The sequence below is a fragment of the Cherax quadricarinatus genome, chromosome 5 (assembly GCF_038502225.1).
Source record: "Cherax quadricarinatus isolate ZL_2023a chromosome 5, ASM3850222v1, whole genome shotgun sequence".
Taxonomy (NCBI): Eukaryota; Metazoa; Arthropoda; class Malacostraca; order Decapoda; family Parastacidae; genus Cherax; species Cherax quadricarinatus.
In genome coordinates this window covers 16912068-16933673 of record NC_091296.1, presented here as the reverse complement: position 1 = coordinate 16933673, position 21606 = coordinate 16912068, and the positions used below count along the sequence as shown (strand labels likewise).

General features: G+C 39.4%; 1 long non-coding RNA gene across 1 annotated transcript in view; it reads left to right on the top strand.

Moving 5' to 3' along the window:
• The first annotated feature begins 961 nt into the window (after nt 1–961).
• The window catches only part of LOC138854907 (uncharacterized), a 122368-nt gene continuing 101723 nt past the window's right edge, over nt 962–21606 (top strand). Inside the window, exon 1 of the long non-coding RNA XR_011394067.1 lies at nt 962–1398. This is a non-coding gene — a long non-coding RNA (uncharacterized lncRNA). The remainder of the gene's footprint in view (nt 1399–21606) is intronic.

The following is a 21606-nucleotide window of genomic DNA, read 5'->3' as shown; positions in this document are numbered from 1 at the left end:
AAATCTCTCGTCGGTCGATGCATGCAAGGGATAAGATGAAAAGCTGAAAGCCACCTGCCTGAAAGCTGGCTGCCTTCGACCAAAATGTCTAGTGTTAGCTGGACGCCAAGGTATTGGACCAGCGTGGTACGGTGGTCGAGTTCCTTGTTCCCAGGTTCGTAGGTTCGAGTATAGTATTTAACATTTAACATTATTTGAAAGCCATCAAGAATGTTGTTTAATCAATTTAGAAGAGGCTCACCCTCAAGGTCATGTTGCTGGTCGTTTTAGTTAGTAAATTATCATATTAATGAGCACCTACTTAAATACACTCACGATAATAGCGTTCTGTTGATAACAATTTCAGTTTCCTTACGAACAATTAAAGGGGAATACATAGTTAGGTTTAAGGCCTATCACCTGCATGATGCTTATTAAGACTGCACTTCACCCTTATGCTAACATATATATACGCTGAGAAGTATGCTTTCTCCATGTATATGCTCTCCACGTATACGCACCTTAAGGTGTATATATCTTGTGGCACGTCAGTGTGACGTATCACTTATTTTTAAATGCAATAATCACTTCCTACAAAAAAAACACGGTGTTTATATACCGAAAGGTATATATATATATATATATATATATATATATATATATATATATATATATATATATATATATATATATATATATATATATATATATATATATATATATATATATATATATATATATATATATATATATATATATATATATATATATATATATATATATATATATCTGTTTCATGGTTAATGGTATGCTTCATATTAGCTAACAGGTGAATTGGAAAATTAATGACTCCTGCAGTCAGTACACTTTAAGCTTACTAGGCTACCTAACTGTTCCTCCTTGTTTTCTCTTATTCTGATTGGTGCGTCAAACGCCTGTTAATTTCTTTCCTCTTTACGGTGTTTCAAGTGAGCCGGCAGCTGACACCGGTACAAGCTTAAACATCTCGCTGTCTCAGGGTTTTCAGCAATTGTTCTATATTTCAGTGACTTATGTTTTCCACCTTTCTTGTTTGGGAACGTTAGTTACCTCTGCTCTTTCCAAACAGATTTAAAGAATACGTAACCTGGGCACTGGGAGGTTGGGCTCCGTGTGGTTTACACTGTAATGGACCTTAATCACCACAGCAGGACGGGAGAACGTTCATCGTGCTCTCGGTAAACGCGTCAAGTTTGTGTGCGCGCACGCGCGTTTGTGATTATTACGATATCCAGCAAGCGATTTGTGTGAAGTGCAGACTGACAGTAATTGTGGCATACGAAGGCAAACACACGAGTCAGTGATCAAGATTTGAGTTTATCACTGGAGAAGTACTGTACACCTCTCGATCTCCAGACTTTCTACCTCAGAGCTGGTGTGGTGAGTGTGAACATTGCCCGTTTCTCGGAGAATATTGAAATTTTCAAGTTTGTTTGTTGTGCCGAATAGGTAAAACTTGCGATTTTGGCTTAAATAGCAACGCTCTTCTTGCCGAATAAGGCAAGCGAAAATTTGTGTATGCAATAATTTCGCAAAAATAATTTTGAGCCTAACGAAAAAAATATATTTCATTGTGTTTATTATTAAATTATTGTAAACTTGTCTAAAATATATTTAGTTGGATTACGCTAAATTAAATTGCGCTTGTTTTGTAAGGTTCCTTTGGTATAAAATTACTAATTTTTACGTTAACATAAACGAAAAAATATATATTTAAACGCACAAGAAATTTTTTTAGAAAGGACTTAATTTTAAATGAGTTCTTGCTAATTGACCAATTTTACCTATTCGGCACATATATATATATATATATATATATATATATATATATATATATATATATATATATATATATCCTCCATGGGGAAGTGGAACAGAATTCTTCCTCCGTAAGCCATGCGTGTCGTAAGAGGCGACTAAAATGCCGGGAGCAAGGGGCTAGTAACCCCTTCTCCTGTATATATTACTAAATTTAAAAAGAGAAACTTTTGATTTTCTTTTTGGGCCACCCTGCCTTGGTGGGATACGGCCGGTTTGTTGGAAAAAAAAATATATATAATATATATATATAATCTCAATGCAACCTCGGAAACTAGTTTTAAAGCAAAAAACGATACTGCAACTAGTCGAGACTAGAGCCTCGAGAATTTAGACAGCCTCTCAGAGAGCTGTCCAAACTCTGGACGCTCTAGACCACTGTACCACCATTGTAGATAACCTACGTTATCTGACATTGTGGGTTAAGGTATTTTGTTGTTAACTGTTCGTCCACTAGGAACTTTTATCAACAAAATAATATAACCCGCAGGGTGCGAGCTATTTACATTTCTTTTTTCTTATGGATGTTAATGCTTCAGGAGAATGAGATTCATACAAGAGAAATCCGATTTTTTTTTTAATTTTTATGCAACAATTATATTACCTTTATTGAGAGTTCAATTTGAGCAAGTTATTCTCTAGTGCTTGCAAGACTAGTTGCTCTCAAAATCCATGTATAAATGTATATTTTTTCAAGTGCCGATCGCCAGTTGCATTACAGCCAATTGGCGACCAGCACATTATAAAAAATGTTGAGTTGTGCCACTTGCTTAGTCTGTTACTAAATGATTTTTGTGCACAAATTGTTTTCGTATATGTTATAGGCTGTTGCAGTGCTTATCTGTTTGCTAAACTGACCCATAAGTTTACCTTTAGTGCTCCCTGGAACAGTCACACGTTTTCACCGTGGTGGAGTTTATTTATTAACTATCACCTTCACGAGGATCATAAGACAATAGATCATATATACACTGACATTAAGATTTCTTTAGTAATAAAAATAGACATTAAATTAAACTATATACAGAGATCCACCTCTCGGTGTACATACCACATTGGTGGTGAGGTTTAAATCCGGGGAAGAGAATTTGTCAGAGTTGAATGTCAGATGGTCCAAACGCTCCTGAGACTGATGTCAAATGTTCAACGAGACTCTTCCACCCGTAGCCGGGGCTCTGGGTACTTATTTATGGTACGTCATGGCGAGTCTTGTTGGGACAAGCCCGATGGTGGCTTCCCGCCTTAATAAGCCGCATGATTGTGGCTTTGCATGGTTATGGCTGCATGATTGTGACTTAGCGTATGCTGCAAAGGTGCAGAAATGTATCGAGATGGACAGTGTTTTTGATGAGAGGCGAACACCTCTGTCGGCATCCTCTCGGTCACTGCTGATACTGTTAAGTGGCTATTGACGGAGTTCCATGAGAGCTGCATGCCCACTTACGTGACGGTGCGCCTTATGCCTGGTTATAAGCTTATAACTCTTAAACGGCAACTCAAGGACGATTTTGGGCAAACCCACGATCCAATATTCGCCAGATTACCAAGGGTAATCTGGTGGTTAAAGCCAGCTGCCATGCACTAGCGCTCTCACTTTTACTGCAGCTGGCCGGGCCAGTGGAGAAGATTCTCTCGTGGTACTTTATTCTATGTGATATTTGCAATGGCTGTGATTTAGTTTTATTTCACCAATAACCTAAAACTGACTAATGTAGTGACTGTTTTTCAAGCGCTCATGGAGTCATGGCCCTTCAAGGGAGGTTTCTTGACGCTGGTGAAAGGGCTCTTGACCTAGGGAATTGGATATGTGCTCCGGTTCCCAGAATTGAGCCTGAATACCTTCCATCCCTTCCCCCCACATGCGCTGTATAATCCTACGGGTTTAGCGCTCCCCCATGATTATAATAATTGCATCGTGTACCTGTGCCATTATAAACAAACTTACGGACCGGCCATCTTAAGATCAACTTTTACCTTTATATTCCACAAATATCATTCGGTAGCGTTTTTTTGTTTGTTGACTTGCTGTCGTTAGCATCTTGTTAACACACATTTAACCACAAAAATACCATCATTATATTTATTTCTGCGTTATATACTTGTATAAGTTGTGGGTGGTGAGTATTATCCCGTCAGGTTGCCAAAACTATTGTTAAGACATTCCACCAATAATAATGCCAATATACAAATCCATATACTTTTATTGCTTTGTATTATGAGCGTACCATTTCATACTTCAATAAAAGTCTCATTTAAATAATTTTTTTTTTTTAATCTGATCATAAAATATTTTCTTTTAATTTTAAAACGGAATTCAATTAATATTTTCTTCGGGTGTTTTATGCATTATCGTGGATTTGTAGCTGGTAATACATAGTTGTGTTAGTGTTCTCCGTAGTTATATTATCTCTTCCATACTATTTCTTCAAGGAGGGTACCTCGATGCTTGTAAGGGACTCTTGATCCAAGGAGTTAGAGCTATCTTTAGCTCCACTACGTCCAGTTTATTCCTATTGTTGGCCTCACTTGAGACTGAAGAAGTATTTCCTAACATCTCTGTGGCTTATGGGTGTTCTTAGCTTCCATCTCTCTCTCTCTCTCTCTCTCTCTCTCTCTCAGGGTTGTCACATTTACATCATTGAGCCTCGACTTCTAGCTCATCTTTTTACGTACTGAAACCATCCTAGTTGCAAATATCTCTACTTTATCCAGCTTTCGTGTTTGTGCTTGTGTGTGTAGGGGGGGGGGGGGTGTACGCTCGTTAGTTACTAGTTGTCAAAGGCACTTATCGATAGACACTTGGCCTGTGAGTGGTGTGTACTCGCCTATTTCTCACCTAATTATGGTTGCAGGGGTCAAGTCATAGCTCCTGACCCCGCCTCTTCACTGAACGCTACTGGGTCCTCTCTCTCCCTGCTCCATGAGCTTTATCATTCCTAGTCTTAAAACTATGTATGGTTCCTACTTCCACTACGTCACTTAACCAAGACTATTCCACTACCTGACAACTCTGACTTAAGAAATACGTCCTAACAACATCTCTTTGACTCATCTGAGTCCTCAGCTTCCAATTGTGACCCCTTGTGTGTTCCATCTCTGGAACATCCTGTCTCTGTCCACCTGTGCGTGTGTGCGCGTGCGTGCGTGTGTGCGCGCGTGCGCTCTCGTACGCGCAGGCATATGTGCGCGTGCGGGTGTGTCTGGGGGAGGGTTCTAGACTTTTATATTGAGATTGCAAAATGTTAATTGAGTTTCTTTTTATATTTTCGTCTAAAAACGCCCTTTTTTACGCGAAAAAGAATCTGTCATTAAAGGCCATTTTATCCAGTTGGTAAATTAGCAGAGAGAAGCGAGACATAATGCTGCAAAATAATACCTTCACGATTCACTCTCGGAGATTGTCAGGTCAGTGTGTGTCGTAATCTTATTTCTATTTTGGGAACTCTGATTGTTTAAATCATGAGAGTCGTTTTACCGAGTGACAGGAAGAGGCGGACAGTCATGACAGATACTGCGTCGGAAGAGGCTGGGTTGGGAGGGGATAGGGGTGGGGGGCGCATACACGCACTCACAGCGCATGTGAACAGCAGATATACGCATCAACTAAGAAAGTTCAGCAGTATATGTAAAACTGTTAAGTATAATTGTTTTCAGCAGCTCTAACAAATATTAATTTAGAGTGACTTACGAAATCGTGATAACACGATTGCAGTCGTGTTATTAAGAGTTCGTGAGTCATGACGACTTTGAGGGGCTTGAGCTAGAGTTCGTCACGGCCACGCTGGCGGGAGATTCATCTATAACAGCTTTCATTTGTGGTCATATTGGTGGCCCATGATAACCTCCTTATGGTGTATAAATTACCTAGTTGGACAAATCTCACTGTAGCCAGCTGGCCCAGTAGCTTACGCACTCACCTGGATTTTTACGACTCGCTTGCTATGGGTTCTAAACTCACCTGTACCGTGGTTGATTACTTTAGAACGTTCGCAACTTAGGCCAGGCTTATACTGGATTATACTGCGTCAACGTTATACACACAACTTATCAAACAAAAACGAAACTAGAGAAAGTTCAGAAGATTATAACAGGTACCGGTATTGAGGGGAATGAACTAGGAGGCGGACCTGAGGAATTCATCAACACTGTAGAAGAGGAAAAACAAGGGGGATAATCATGGCATACAAAATACTCTGCTGATTTGAGAGTGGCTAGGGATGGAAGTTTTGAGATGCGACGGGAGGAAGCTACGGGGATGGATGGTAGCTAATGACGCAAGTGAGCCACAGGGATGTAAGGAAATACTTTTCCAGTTGTAGGTTGGCGAGTGAAGCACACTAGATAAAAAATGGTGGTGGACGCAAGCGCCATGAAGATTTTCAAGAGTAGGTATGACTGGGCACTGCATGCTGGAAGTCAGTGGAGCTTGTCGATAGCGTAGACACTTGGAAAACTGTTAATGCGATTCCGATATTCAAAACGGGAGAAGAAATAGTGAACTATAGACTAGTTTTGCCGACTAGCAATGCTAGAATATACGAAGAATAATAGAACATCTACAAAGAAAGAAGCAGAGACAACTAGCACGAGTTTAGAGTAAATTGTGATGGTAAGAGAGGAGTTATGAGGATGGGTGGGCAAGGGTGATAAGTGGTGCTCCCCAAGAAATGGTGCCTGAATCCCTGATGTTTCTGATAATTGCCAGAAATTGTACTCATCACTTTACGAGTGATTGTAAAATGAAAAAAATAATGAGAGGACAGGTGAAGACTTCAAGAGGACTTGAACAAGCTGTAAGACTAGTAAATGCAAAGAGAAAACGGGAAGGAGTGTAACTACCAGACACGGAATACAACTCTTAGAGTAGAGACACTGAAGAAATTGTGCAAGAATAAACGGTCTGGGAGTATATCGCACCATGTGTCCTGGGAAATGAACGAATGGATGCTGAGGCAAGGCTGCTAAAGCAAACTCTCTACTGTTGTCTTCTGGCTCACTCTGACTTCTTGGGCCATATCCAGAAATATGTCCGTGGGGCCGGATGTACCGCACAGACTGGCAGCAAGATATACAGGCCTTGACAAGAAGTGTGTTTGGCCCTTCTCCTTCAACAGGAATCGTCACTTTGAGGTGAATCTCTTGATTAAGGATCAAGGAACCTCTCATCTGACCCATGGCCACCTGTTCCCATATATAATCATACACACACATACAGGTATATATTTGTGCGTGCACAGATATACAACTCTTCATACATATACAAAAATATACACCTCTCGGTGTGTATAGACTATAAAATAACATCACACCATGTATCTGAGCGCAATCAAATGTCAACTCAGTATTTTAAAAAGAAACTGTAAATATGCATTCAATGTCACCATCTGACATTAGTTATGTCGAATATGTGAAATTATTAGCAATAAGATCATAAAATTTGTGTTAAAAAACTGTATATAAATTGACAACGTTGATTTCGCAATAAAAAATCTTGCCTAATGCAATTGAAATTTATTATTAATTGTAATATCTCTTCAAATGTTATGTATCAGTACGTCTTCAAAAACTTGTAAGCGATAGTTAACTATTCAAACATTAAATTAAGATCACGTTGTATGGAATGAGAATTACAACTAGATCACAGACTCGGAGAGTGAAAGCCGTTACTGGTATTAACTTGGGAAGTATAAGAGTGGCTGAACCTACTTTGTTGCGGTGTCTCAATGATCAAGCCTTGGACCCTTCCTTACTTGAGATATATCAAGGATCAGTTATGGATTCTTTGTAACTTGAGGTATGTCAAGGATCAGTCCTTGGACCCTTAGTAACATATTCTAAACTTTTGGGCATTCACAGTGGCTTTATGCATTTTGTATCCAGTCTCTATCTGTCCCAGCTCTCTCTCTCTCTCTCCTGCCCAGAATGGTGCCGTCAAAACTCAACAATATTCGAGCAATTTGAACAGCGTCGTCATATTTTGTTTTTTGAACAATACTTATTATCCACCTCAACATTTGCCTTATTGTGTACACTAAACAACAGGTCATTTGACATTACACACAGGTCTTTCACATATTCTTTTCTTTCTAACTGGTGGTCATACATTGTTTTACATATTGCGTACCTTTGTATATCTCCTCACTTTCCATATCCGAACACCTGGAATCGGTCACCATTGATTACTTTTATTTTCTGCTGCCCACTGAAAGATTTTACTTAAATTTTCTATTTTTTTCGTTGTCTCCTATTGAGGATACATTCATATTTATTTTTTATGACCCATAGATAATGATACGAAGCTGTGACGAGTTTTTTTTATATATACATGCTGTGAGAATGATAGAAACGGCAAAGACCCCAAGACCATGCCTTGAAGTGCTGTTTTTTTTTATTTTTTTCGTTGTTTATTACTGTTTGTGTTTGTTTATCTGGAGTTTATCTGGAGAGAGTTCCGGGGGTCAACGCCCCCGCGGCCCGGTCTGTGACCAGGCCTCCTTAGGTCAGTGTCCCAGGATGCGACCCACACCAGTCGACTCACACCCAGGTACCCATTTTACTGATGGGGAGCATAGACAACAGGTGGAAAGAAACACGTCCAATGTTTCTACTCTGGCTGGGAATCGAACCCAGGCCCTCACCGTGTAAAGCGAGAGCGTTAACCACCAGGCCACCATAGTTGGGTGAACTTTTGCACCAAATACAGCATGACTGTAAATATGAATTATACAAATAAAATCGCATGGCAACGTTTGTATTTAAATCTATACGAGTATCACACGAGATAAAAATTTACTTATGTAATATGAAGTACTAAACCCATGTGGATTATTCAGCGCAACGAATGGTGGAGGTTCGATCCTGCGCCCGTTAATAGTAGACGCAACCAAATTGCACTCTCCTGTTTTTAACATCATATAGAGAACATTTTTAACATCCTCAGGTTAAGAAAATACTTTCCAACCACAAGTATCATAGCAGACTTTGATAACACTTAAAATATATATTGAGTATTAACTCTATTAACAATACTGATATTCATTAGTAAGATGGCACCTTGAGTGTGTTGAACAATCTGGGTCCATAAATTCCCAAAAATTGGAAATAGGAAGAAACAGAGAAGAGCAACAAATATATGCATTACAGGCAGCTGAAGATGTTAAGAAATAAACTTGTTCTTCTTGAAGAAGAACAGACTGCTTGATCTGATCTAAACTTTTAAAATGGTAAAATTTAATGCCTCTAAATTATCTCATGGCACTTCGGCTCCATAAAATATTGCTTAGTGGAAATGAGAACAATAGTTTGTGTCTACAGTTGTAGAACACCGCAATACATCACCTGATTTTGTGAGCGCAGATACAAAACAAACCTTCAGAAACTGTTGCATAAACATTTCGAAAAATAGATTACCTTTTTTAAGAAGCGACTGTTGCACGGGAGTGTCTGACAACGTCACTGCTCAGTCAGTGCCATATAAAAAATTAATTGTGCATTTTTATTTACAACATGTCGGAGCATAAGGGAGACGATTAGTCCATTGTGCTTCTCATTAAATGTTGGGAATTATTTATAGTCCACACTTTAAGATCCTTGAGATTCAAATGAATGTGATGGGGATATTGATCGGGTGTTAGTATGCTCTACCACCTCCCCATTCCCACCAACGGCGATGGGTTAAGACGAATTTGTTGGTCAGGAAAGAAACACATACTTCCAGGCGTATCAAAGCTGTTATATTTAATTTATGGTTAAGTATACGTTTTTATAGGTTCATCCAACCTAACCTACTTAAAATAAAGAAAAGAGTATTTGTAAGTTTACAGGAAGGGTTAAGATATTGAGGTTGGGCACTTGGTGAGATAATTAGCATTTAACATTAGAGTATGTTGCACCGGATAAGAACCCAATAATCCTTACTTTTCGGTATTATTGGAACGTTACAGTTCCAAAAAATCACTCCTGGGACTTTGTGTGAACATTAGTAACATGAACCAGTTAATTAATAATTGACGATCTGAAGGTTCCAAAAGCTGCACCCAGGTCTCTCTCCTCCGTCAGCGACCTTAGAATCTTGTCCCTGTAGCTGTATGTTGGGCGAAACATGTAGGGGGTTTGGAATGCCACCTAACTGCTATGTATTCCATTGTTGTACAGGTGTGTCTCACGTAAGAGAAGTCACGTATCACGACATCCCAAAGGTGCTTATCCAAAATTTTGTAACACTCCCTGATCAAATTGCTGCAGTATTCCACTGGGAGACTTACCTTAGTTCGTGTATCTTTGAGTTGCGACACTACCATGTTATCTGGATACCGATGTCCACTGGTTTGAATGAAGATAAGCCGTCTGTTTCTTGAGGGTGATTCACGGGACATCGTACTTCTGTTCAGCGTCACCTGACTTTGTCACCATCACTCTTTACGAAGATTCATTCGTAAACATTTCTTGGTTATATCTGCGGTTAATAAGCTCTCCACGGTAGAGAGAATTGTTGGTGATACGTCGCACGACTGGGTCACGAAGCTTCCGTTTCAACGCTGTGTGACCACTGCCTCAGTTCTCTCCTTAATTACTTAACGGGGTTAATTCGCTACCACGAATGTTTGTTTGTCGTTTGTAATTAAATGAAACCACAGACAGACTGAAATTAATACCGACGCTGATTAATGTTTCAGCGGTGCTTCACCTTGCCTCGGTACTGTTCTCTCTTCAATTGCGTACTGTTCTGGGCACTCCGGCACCCAGGGCGGAAAATATGCGTCGTGCCCTGATACCGGCAGTATCATTAGGCTAAGGACGTATTAACTATCTTATCTAGTATGTCTTAGAAAAAATAAAGTTTTCCTCTGGGCAAACATCTTCCATAAGTTTATCCTGACCCACTTGGCAGGAAACTGGGGAGCGTCTGTTATGAGCATTGTTCCATAGTATGAAACAATTGTTTCATACTATGGAACAATGCTCTTCTCCAGACTGAGGGACTGACCACCTCAAAACTTTAAGGGTGATGGACTGATTACATCGTCTTCAAGTATCTTCTGCTACTATCAACTTTTCTGTACTTGACTGAAGAAGCCTACTGTGTAGGCGAAACGTTTCATAATAAAGATACCTAACTGTTGCATATGTGTCTTACCTAACAACCTGTCGGTATTTTATACCATTTTAATGTTCAGCGTCTGTTATGTCCTTGTAAGGTCCGGTATGCATTGCTCACATCCCTTCGTACAATAGAGAGGAGGGGAAATAGAGCATTCCTCTACAGGTATAATTGGTGGGGATATTTTCCCTTTCGTCAACATTTTTGTCATTCACAACGTATATTATTTTACCAAATTACGGGTATGGTTTTTGGAATGCTAATTCAGTACCCTAAATTGTTTTGATCGCCTGGGAATAATTTCCGAAATATGATGGTAAATTAACCACGATAGAACATATTTATGATAGGGAATTATTAAAACATCAGTATATTGTTAGGAAAGCAGCAAATTATTAAAACAGCAGCATATTAATAATGTTAGCAACAAATGTTCATGTTCACAGCACTGACTAACCAGATTGTCTTAGTTTTTTTTTTTTTTAAACCTGAGGATCACATCAGTAGAGTGGCGTGACACCCGTGTCCAGAGTGCATCTGTCCATACTACTTAATAAAATAATAAATGCACATCAATTAGAGATCATTTATATTGAAGCAGTAGTATAGGAACGTATAGCTGTATGAACAATACAACATTGTCGTATAAGTGTTCATAGAGCAATTCGTTCCACTGTCGATCACTCAGTTGAAGAAACAGCCTCATGGATATAATAATAATTCCTTTTCTTCAACCTTGGCACGCAGAACCTAAATGTCTACATACACCTTTGAGTATCCACACACGTTTCTCATTACAGCATATTTCTTAAAATAGATAGTTATTTTTCATGGCGGAAGTGATGTTGGTTTGCGGAGAGAGCCTTCTGATTTATTGTCTTCACCTCTTCTGTCTTGACAAGACAAGTAGCAGTAGATTACTTCTTGTTTATAGGTAGCTTCAAAATGGTTCACAAGGTCTTCCTTTTTACGTATTGTCACCATTACCACCACCACCAACACCATCCACACTAACACTGTCATCAGCACCACCATCATCCATGCCACCAGCTACACTTCTGCCACCATCCTTATCCCCACACCTACTTCTATTCCCCGATAACCACCACAGACGAGCGCCCAGGAGAAAAAACTATCGATTTTGCTGGGACTTGCTGAACAAGTCTAGCAGGACGAAGGGAGGAAATACGGGCGGTTGTGTTATCAGGCTTACCCAGGCGGGCAGAACAAGCCAGTTATCCCTCCCTTCCCCCACGGTGACGCCAAATGCTAAACACTGGATTATTAGACTGCATGTAATGAGACACCGGCAGGGCTTGGCTTAGGCTCACCACCATCTATTTCTTCTTTAATAATAGCGAGTGTGAGGAAGTTTAAATTTTGTGATTTTATTGATATTTTTTTTTCTTTGAAAGGGGGTCGAGAAGTACCGTGATACAGGCAACGTGCCTTTAATATGTGGCGTTGTAGCTGCCCTTCGCTTTCTTGGACCATACAGATTTATTCCACTTTTCCAGCTGCTGCTCTGTGACTTTATGGGTTTAGTTCTTCGTTATGAAGATAATTATTCGTATTATTTTTTTTACTAACACTTAAGTGGAAGATACAAGTTGCTACCATATACAGTAGTTTGGTAGACAGCAACCATCAACCAGCAACCCCGCCCGTGGTATGGTTTGTTTGCAACCGTGTCATTACGATTTCGTGAGTCATGTTAACGACTTTGAGGGGACTTGAACTAGAGTTCGTCACGGCCACGCTAGCTGGAGATTCGTCTGTAAAAACTTGCATTTGTGGTCACATTGGTGCCTATGCTAACCTTCCTATGGTGTAGAAATATACCTGGTTGGACGAATCTTATTGTGGCTAGCTGGTCCAGTGGCTAACGCGACGGTCTGGAGTTTTGAGACTCTCTGATCGCGGGTTCTATCCCCACCCGTGGTATGGTTTGTTTTTCATCAAGGGAGGTACTACCGTCCTGTGCCTCGCATGGGCCAGTAGGTCTGCTGCAGTGTTCCTTCTTTCTTATGTGTCAGGAGTGTGAAAGTGAAGCTTCTTGAACGTGTTGCTGTGGCCGGAGTGCTGCTCTCAAGTTTTCCTGAACATGTATGATGACTTACAAATATTTACATACATTCAGTTTTCACTTAACATTTATGCGTGTTTATTAACAGTTCTTATTCTTGTAATATTTGATCTTTAAATTAAGAGATCTAGTCTGAGACCGGACAGCAGGGGCGATGATCCTCAGAACCATTACCAGAGTCATAACTGCAACAGAATGTTTTTCTCTTACTGACTTCTCTCGTCGTCTCTCTTGTATTCTGAATATGAAACTGAAAGAGTTACTGTAGACGAACTAACCTTTTTTTTTGACTAGTGTGTGTGTGTGTGTGTGTGTGTGTGTGTGTGTGTGTGTGTGTGTGTGTGTGTGTGTGTGTGTGATCATTACCTGTCTTCCCATCTCACTTGATGTTTTATGGACACCACCAGCTGCTTATTACAGCTTTAATTCTTCTCGGCTAGAGCCTCCACTGTTGCCTCTTACAAATGATATGGTAAGTCATAAGATGGTGTAGGGTGCAAATAGCATCTCCGTATGGATATCCATATCGTATCCGCATGGATATCCTAAGGTTACATAAAATTAGCTTTTATATAGACGTTGAATATCATCAGGAGTACTTATTGTTCTTGACTTGGAAGATTTTATTTGCACCCTACACCTGCATCTGAAGCCTTTGACTAAATGCAAATTTTAAATATTCACGTAATTACCTCTGTATTTGGCTTCCTGAAATAAGGCCCTAAACTAGTTAGGATATCTGAATTACAGTCTAAGTACTGTAGGTGTTGCTATGGAAAACGCTCAGCTAATTAGAGATGAGACTCTGTAAGAAATAACCCATTAGAACACACATTAAAGTGTATAGGAATATTTACTCAGTTCTATTTAAATCGCAAAATAATGCGTGGTTAATTTTTCCACTTTTTTGTGGGACCATTATAAGGGTGCAGACAAAACTGACACCAAGTTAATTTTTAATGTGAGCTTTAAAGAACTGGTTATTTTTACCGTCGAGGTTTTTGCACAAGTTTCACTAGCTGGTAATGATAGGGGAATAGTTCTTGGGGTGCATTCCCATGTGTAGCTATTTATCACTGACCAGCCTGGAGTTATTATGAAGATCCATTGTGTATTAAATTATTCTGAATCACTGGGCCACCAGTGAGGACAAGACTTGACACACCTCTTTGTTACCAGTCACAGTGTGACGGGTAACAGTGAGGTGTGTGCTCCTCACTCCTTCTGTGTGGCCTGTGGCATACCGCTCTTTGACGCATTTTAATTTTGTTCATAGTTTTGGCCTTGTAATAATATTTTTATATATAATTAGATCTCTAGAAACCTGTGGGAAAATATTAGGGGATACTTTTAATATTATCAGAGTGATAATTTTCTTAACTGCTATGTGATATTTTAACTTTTTTTGTGATTGTATTATTGGTTATCAGTGTGTGTTAGTGTGAATAGTTTGTTTTCCAAGGTTTGTTTATGTTACGTATGTGGAAAGTGTGTTTGTAAGTCGGAAAACTTGTATTACAGTATTCAGTGGTTTTGTAGTCACATTGCTCTGTAAATGTAAAAACTTCTTTGGAAGTGAGATGGACAAAACGTAGCAACCACCACGACCTGCCACTCATCCTGCTACGATATCCAAAAAATTAGCAGCCCTGCTACTCGTATCATCATCCTGGAAAGATAGCCAGAAATAGTTTCCACGACCTGCTACTCATGTCAACATCCTGCTATGATAGCCAAAAGTAATACTTTCCGCGACCTGTCATCCATGTCAACATCATCTTCCTGGTATAATGAACCACCGAGAAAGTCACTCTTAAGTGCCCCAGCACAGTTTTGCCTCACCCAGTCTTAAAATCAGTAGCAATATCCACAGTGTGTGTGGGAGGTAGCACTGTCCATGAAGCGTCATCTCCAGAGAGAGGGAGAGAGTGGGCTGTAACACCACTGCCCAGGAAGGGAAGAATTCACCTCTCTCAAGCTTTGAGAAACGGGAGTCTCCACAACCTTGATCTTCCTGAGTGGACTCTATTGCTCTCAAGGAGAGGGACTGCCTGTACGGTTTTCTCTAGGCCAGGGTACCGCGGCACTCGGGTGTGCCATTGATAATGTCCAGGGGTGCCCCAAGATTATTAATAATTTTGCACTAATTTCGTTGTATTAATTAAAGCACCACAGTTTTTTGACTAGTATTTGTTGTATAACTACATAAAAAGTAGGCCACTTGAATCACGACTGTTTGGCAAACTATGTGAAAAAGTTGGGGCAAAGACTTTGAATCTTCTGCACACGGAGGCAAGATGGCTATCCAGAGGCAAAGTGTTGTCACGAGTGTATCAACTCAAGGATGAGTTACTTTTTTACCCTTGAGAAGCAAGAAGAATTTTGTTGCTTTCAGATGACACTTGGTCTACAAACTTATCATACTTAGTGGATATCTCTGAACATTTAAACAATGTAAATTTCAGCATGCAAAGCAACAATGAAAATATCTTAAATTCCACTGACAAAATTAATGCGGTGAGAGAAATTAATAATTTGAGCTTCCAAAGTGAAGAAAGGCAACATGGATATGTTCCCACATGTTGCTGCGACAGAGAATAAAGAGATGCCATTGATTTTTAAGCATCTTGAAGTACTTGCAGGAAAAAATACTGTCCCAAGCTATGTAGGCAAAACTGTGACTGGTTGAGAAACCCATATATTGCATCAGTATCAAGAACGTCGAAGTTCACTCACAGAAGAGGAATTAATTGAAATACGTAACAATGCCAGTCTGAAAATAAAGCGTAAGGAAGTGCCTCTGGAGGAATTTTTGATAGAGATTAACAGTACATATCCTATCCTCAAGTTGTGGAAAAAAAAACCTGTTAATTTTCGTGCAGTTTTCCACATCTGATCTGTGCTCACAATCATAAAACTTAACAAGAGGAAAAGACTACAGTCTGTTGAGGAATAAATATGGGAATGTCTGTCCAATATTCCACATAATATCAAATGGATCTACCAGTCACACCAAGCTCAAGTATCTCACTAAAAAAGCTACACAAGACAAGTTAGTTTCTGTTTATTTTATTATGATCTGTAATACTTTTGTATTACATTAACAGGCTTGTATATTATATATTTTGTGTGTTTTATGCGCGTGTAAGTTTTTATTATTAATATTATTAAGACTTAACTACTCTTTAGAAGCAGTTCTAATAGGAAATTGACAAGGAGTGCCACAGGATATGTAACTTAAGGATGCCATCACTGAAAAAGGATTGAAAACTACTGCTCTACGGCTTCGTCTACGAGGGGAAACATCCGGAGTGTTTCCTTGGAAAAAGGTGCTCCTGTAGGGTTTCCTCTTTTTTTTTTTTTTTTTTTTTTTTTTGGGGGGGGGGGGGGGGGGGTACGCTCTAGACAGTTTGGCGGAGGATGAGGAAGAGGTCACTGGGCAAGAAGATTTGGTCCCAGACTTTAGTGATGAGTACCAGGAGTCATCACTAACAATATCTGAAGCCATGCATGAAGTCTGCTTCCCCTATCTTCATACATCGAGAAAGAGCTGAATGACCCATAGAAATTTAAAACTTTTGAATAATAATAATAATAATAATAATAGTAATAATTAATGATAATAATTAATAATAATAATAAAACGTTGACTGTCATTCAGCTCTTGAGTATTTTCCATGTTACGACCATATTCCCTCTTGTTTTTGCTCCTCCTTCAGTATACTAAGTTTTTTCTAACAGTTTTCTTGTGTTAGAAATGAATCCTGATGATTGATTTGTCGCCTGTAACATTGTTTGTACCTCAGTAAATCTCTGGTGAAGTTTACTTTGAATTATATTTCTTGAAGCTCAGTCTTCTTTACTGTGTGTGTGTGTGTGTGTGTGTGTGTGTGTGTGTGTGTGTGTGTGTGTGTGTGTGTGTGTGTGTGTGTGTGTGTGTGTGTGTATGTGTATATATATATATATATATATATATATATATTTTATATATATATATATATATATATATATATATATATATATATATATATATATATATATTTATATATATATATATATATATATATATATATATATATATATTTATATATATATATATATATATATATTATATATATATATATATATATATTTATATATATATATATATATATTTATATATATATATATATATATATATATATATATATATATATATATATTTATATATATATATATATATATATATATATATATATATATATATATATATATATATATATATATATATATATATATATATATATATATATATATATATATATATATATATATATATATATATATATATATATATATATATATATATATATATATATATATATATATATATATATATATATATTCGGGGGGTCCACCTCTGGTGTAAATTGTGGGACCCACAGCCTCGGAGAAGTGGATAAAAAGTTTTCAAGGAAAAATGTTTGGATTTCTTCCTGAAGCCGTTTGAATATTCCACTTCCCCTACCACCCCATCTTTTCATTCTTTTTTTTTTACCAATAGGAATATTTTATTACATAGTATGGTACAGAAGATTTAATTACATATTATATATAATTATATATTGTGTGTGTGTATGTCGTGCCGAATAGGTAAAAGTAATCAATTAGCAAGAACTTGTTTAAAATTAAGTCCTTTCTAAGATTTTCTCTTATACGTTTAAAGATATATTTTTTAAATTTATGTTAATGTAAAAATTAATAATTTTGTACCAAAAGAACTTTAGAAAATTTATCTAACCTTATTGTAACAAGCGCAATTTAATTTAGCCTAATCCAACTAAATATATTTTAGATAAGTTTACAATAATTTATTAATAAACACAATGAAATATATTTTTTTCGTTAGGTTCAGAATAATTTTTGGGAAATTATTGCATACTCAAATTTTCGCTTGCCTTATTCGGCAAGAAGAGCGTTGCTATTTAAGCCAGAAAAAAAAAAAAAAAAAAAAAAAAAATATATATATATATATATATATATATATATATATATATATATATATATATATATATATATATATATATTATAGAAATCTCTCCCCTACTTGTGAATAAAAAAGTTGACCGAGGAGAGGAGATCCATCAGGAAAATTGAGTTGCCTAGCGGGGGTTTACACAGCTATTGACACAACGCTGCCTGGGTGCATGTGAAAGGTCGTGTAATTAGGCTTATGGACGCCAATATTACTGAACTTACATTCATTCTAGATTGGAATTTGATCAAAGAACGCCCCCTCACCCCTCAAATACACACACACACACACAGTATAGAACCAAAGTTACAAGAGTTTAGCTAGGTATCAAAATAGCGCTCAGCATTGAGATAGTGGAAAAGACACAGATAGGATTTTTTTTTGACGCGAGCGGATAGTCACCTGGGTACAGCAGTTATTTCCTTGTCGGAATTATATCACTTGTATATATGATAAATTACTTTTTTGTCGTGACTAGGAAATAATGGGGTTATGTTGTTGTGATGTAACCCTAGCGGGCATAGTGGTCAGCTCGTCCTCTTTGACAGTCAAATGTGTGACTGTTTTACGATTCTTAAACAAGAATTATCTGAATTTGAGTCTTCTACTGCTTTCGGTGGGTCTCATTTTCATGATTGCGCTTCAAAAGTTTTTACTTCCTCTTGTAATTCATTGATGGTTGTTGTGGTATGTTATAATTGGTTAATTTTTATTAATAAGTAAACCCAACTATACCTAAGCCTAACCAAAATAAAGTAATCGAGATATTGCTTCACCCTGAGTCAAAAGTTTTAAATTAACTTACCTATGTATTTAGATTCCGCGACAGATTTTTTTTCAGACTAAATATGGGAATAGTGTGGAATGGATGTGTCATTATTACTGTTGGTCGTTGAAATATAAATGTGAAAATCACTGATGTATTTGTCGTTCCTGGTGATTGTATTGTACCATAAAACACTGGTGTACCTGACCTTCCTGGTGACTGCATTGTACCATAAAACACTGGTGTACCTGACCTTCCTGGTGACTGCATTGTACCATAAAACACTGGTGTACCTGACCTTCCTGGTGAATGTATGGTACATTGAAACAGTGGTGTACCTGACATTCCTGGTGAATGTATGGTACCATGAAACAGTGGTGTACCTGACCTTCCTGGTAAATGTCTTGCACCATAATAATTCAGCTAGTCGCAGTCTTTGTATGAACTCTGCCAAGAAAAATACAGACGCTCTCATCCCCTTGTGATTTCCCAAGTGTTTCATCATCAGCGTCATTATACGTGGTTATGATTCCCAGCTAATTACGTAGACGGTGTGTGCGAGAGGGAGGAAGGGTAGTAAATTGGGTGGGAGAGTAGATTTGTGTGGGAGAGCAGTGTAAGGAGGGTGTTCCTCTGACTCTTAGCTCAGTATTCCCTTCCATTTCCCACTTTTCATATCTTTCTAGTAAGATCTTCAAGAAAGACTGTCATCCTAGCTCGCTTGGTTAGTGCTACTCAGGCACACGTCTTAAACCTGAACACTGCGCTCTCTCTCTCTCTCTCTCTCTCTCTCTCTCTCTCTCTCTCTCTCTCTCTCTCTCTCTCTCTCTCTCTCTCAATTCCAGTAACAGTGTATTAGCTTAATCTCTGCTAGAAATAGTAATATTTGCAGCACCAAAAAAAAGTGTGGTTCATGGTCACCACTTCCAGCTTGTGTGTGGTTCATGGTCACCACTTACAGCTTGTGTGTGGTTCATGGTCACCACTCCCAGCTTGTGTGTGGTTCATGGTCACCACTCCCAGCTTGTGTGTGGTTCATGGTCACCACTCCCAGCTTGTGTGTGGTTCATGGTCACCACTCCCAGCTTGTGTGTGGTTCATGGTCACCACTCCCAGCTAGTGTGTGGTTCATGGTCACCACTCCCAGCTAGTGTGTGGTTCATGGTCACCACTCCCAGCTTGTGTGTGGTTCATGGTCACCACTCCCAGCTTGTGTGTGGTTTATGGTCACCACTTCCAGCTTGTGCGTGGTTCATGGTCACCATTCCCAGCTTGTGTGTGGTTCATGGTCACCATTCCCAGCTTGTGTGTGATTCATGGTCACCACTCCCAGCTTGTGTGTGGTTCATGGTCACCACTCCCAGCTTGTGTGTGGTTCATGGTCATTCCCAGCTTGTGTGTGATTCATGGTCACCACTCCCAGCTTGTGCGTGGTTCATGGTCACCATTCCCAGCTTGTGTGTGATTCATGGTCACCACTCCCAGCTTGTGTGTGGTTCATGGTCACCACTCCCAGCTTGTGTGTGGTTCATGGTCATTCCCAGCTTGTGTGTGGTTCATGGTCACCACTTACAGCTTGTGTGTGGTTCATGGTCACCACTTACAGCTTGTGTGTGGTTCATGGTCACCACTTACAGCTTGTGTGTGGTTCATGGTCACCACTTACAGCTTGTGTGTGGTTCATGGTCACCACTTCCAGCTTGTGTGTGGTTCATGGTCACCACTTACAGCTTGTGTGTGGTTCATGGTCACCACTTCCAGCTTGTGTGTGGTTCATGGTCACCACTTCCAGCTTGTGTGTGGTTCATGGTCACCACTTCCAGCTTGTGTGTGGTTCATGGTCACCACTTCCAGCTTGTGTGTGGTTCATGGTCACCACTTCCAGCTTGTGTGTGGTTCATGGTCACCACTTCCAGCTTGTGTGTGGTTCATGGTCACCACTTACAGCTTGTGTGTGGTTCATGGTCACCACTTACAGCTTGTGTGTGGTTCATGGTCACCACTTACAGCTTGTGTGTGGTTCATGGTCACCACTTACAGCTTGTGTGTGGTTCATGGTCACCACTTACAGCTTGTGTGTGGTTCATGGTCACCACTTACAGCTTGTGTGTGGTTCATGGTCACCACTTACAGCTTGTGTGTGGTTCATGGTCACCACTTACAGCTTGTGTGTGGTTCATGGTCACCACTTACAGCTTGTGTGTGGTTCATGGTCACCACTCCCAGCTTGTGTGTGGTTCATGGTCACCACTCCCAGCTTGTGTGTGGTTCATGGTCACCACTCCCAGCTTGTGTGTGGTTCATGGTCACCACTCCCAGCTTGTGTGTGGTTCATGGTCACCACTCCCAGCTAGTGTGTGGTTCATGGTCACCACTCCCAGCTAGTGTGTGGTTCATGGTCACCACTCCCAGCTTGTGTGTGGTTCATGGTCACCACTCCCAGCTTGTGTGTGGTTCATGGTCACCACTCCCAGCTTGTGTTTGGTTTATGGTCACCACTTCCAGCTTGTGCGTGGTTCATGGTCACCATTCCCAGCTTGTGTGTGGTTCATGGTCACCATTCCCAGCTTGTGTGTGATTCATGGTCACCACTCCCAGCTTGTGTGTGGTTCATGGTCACCACTCCCAGCTTGTGTGTGGTTCATGGTCATTCCCAGCTTGTGTGTGATTCATGGTCACCACTCCCAGCTTGTGCGTGGTTCATGGTCACCATTCCCAGCTTGTGTGTGATTCATGGTCACCACTCCCAGCTTGTGTGTGGTTCATGGTCACCACTCCCAGCTTGTGTGTGGTTCATGGTCACC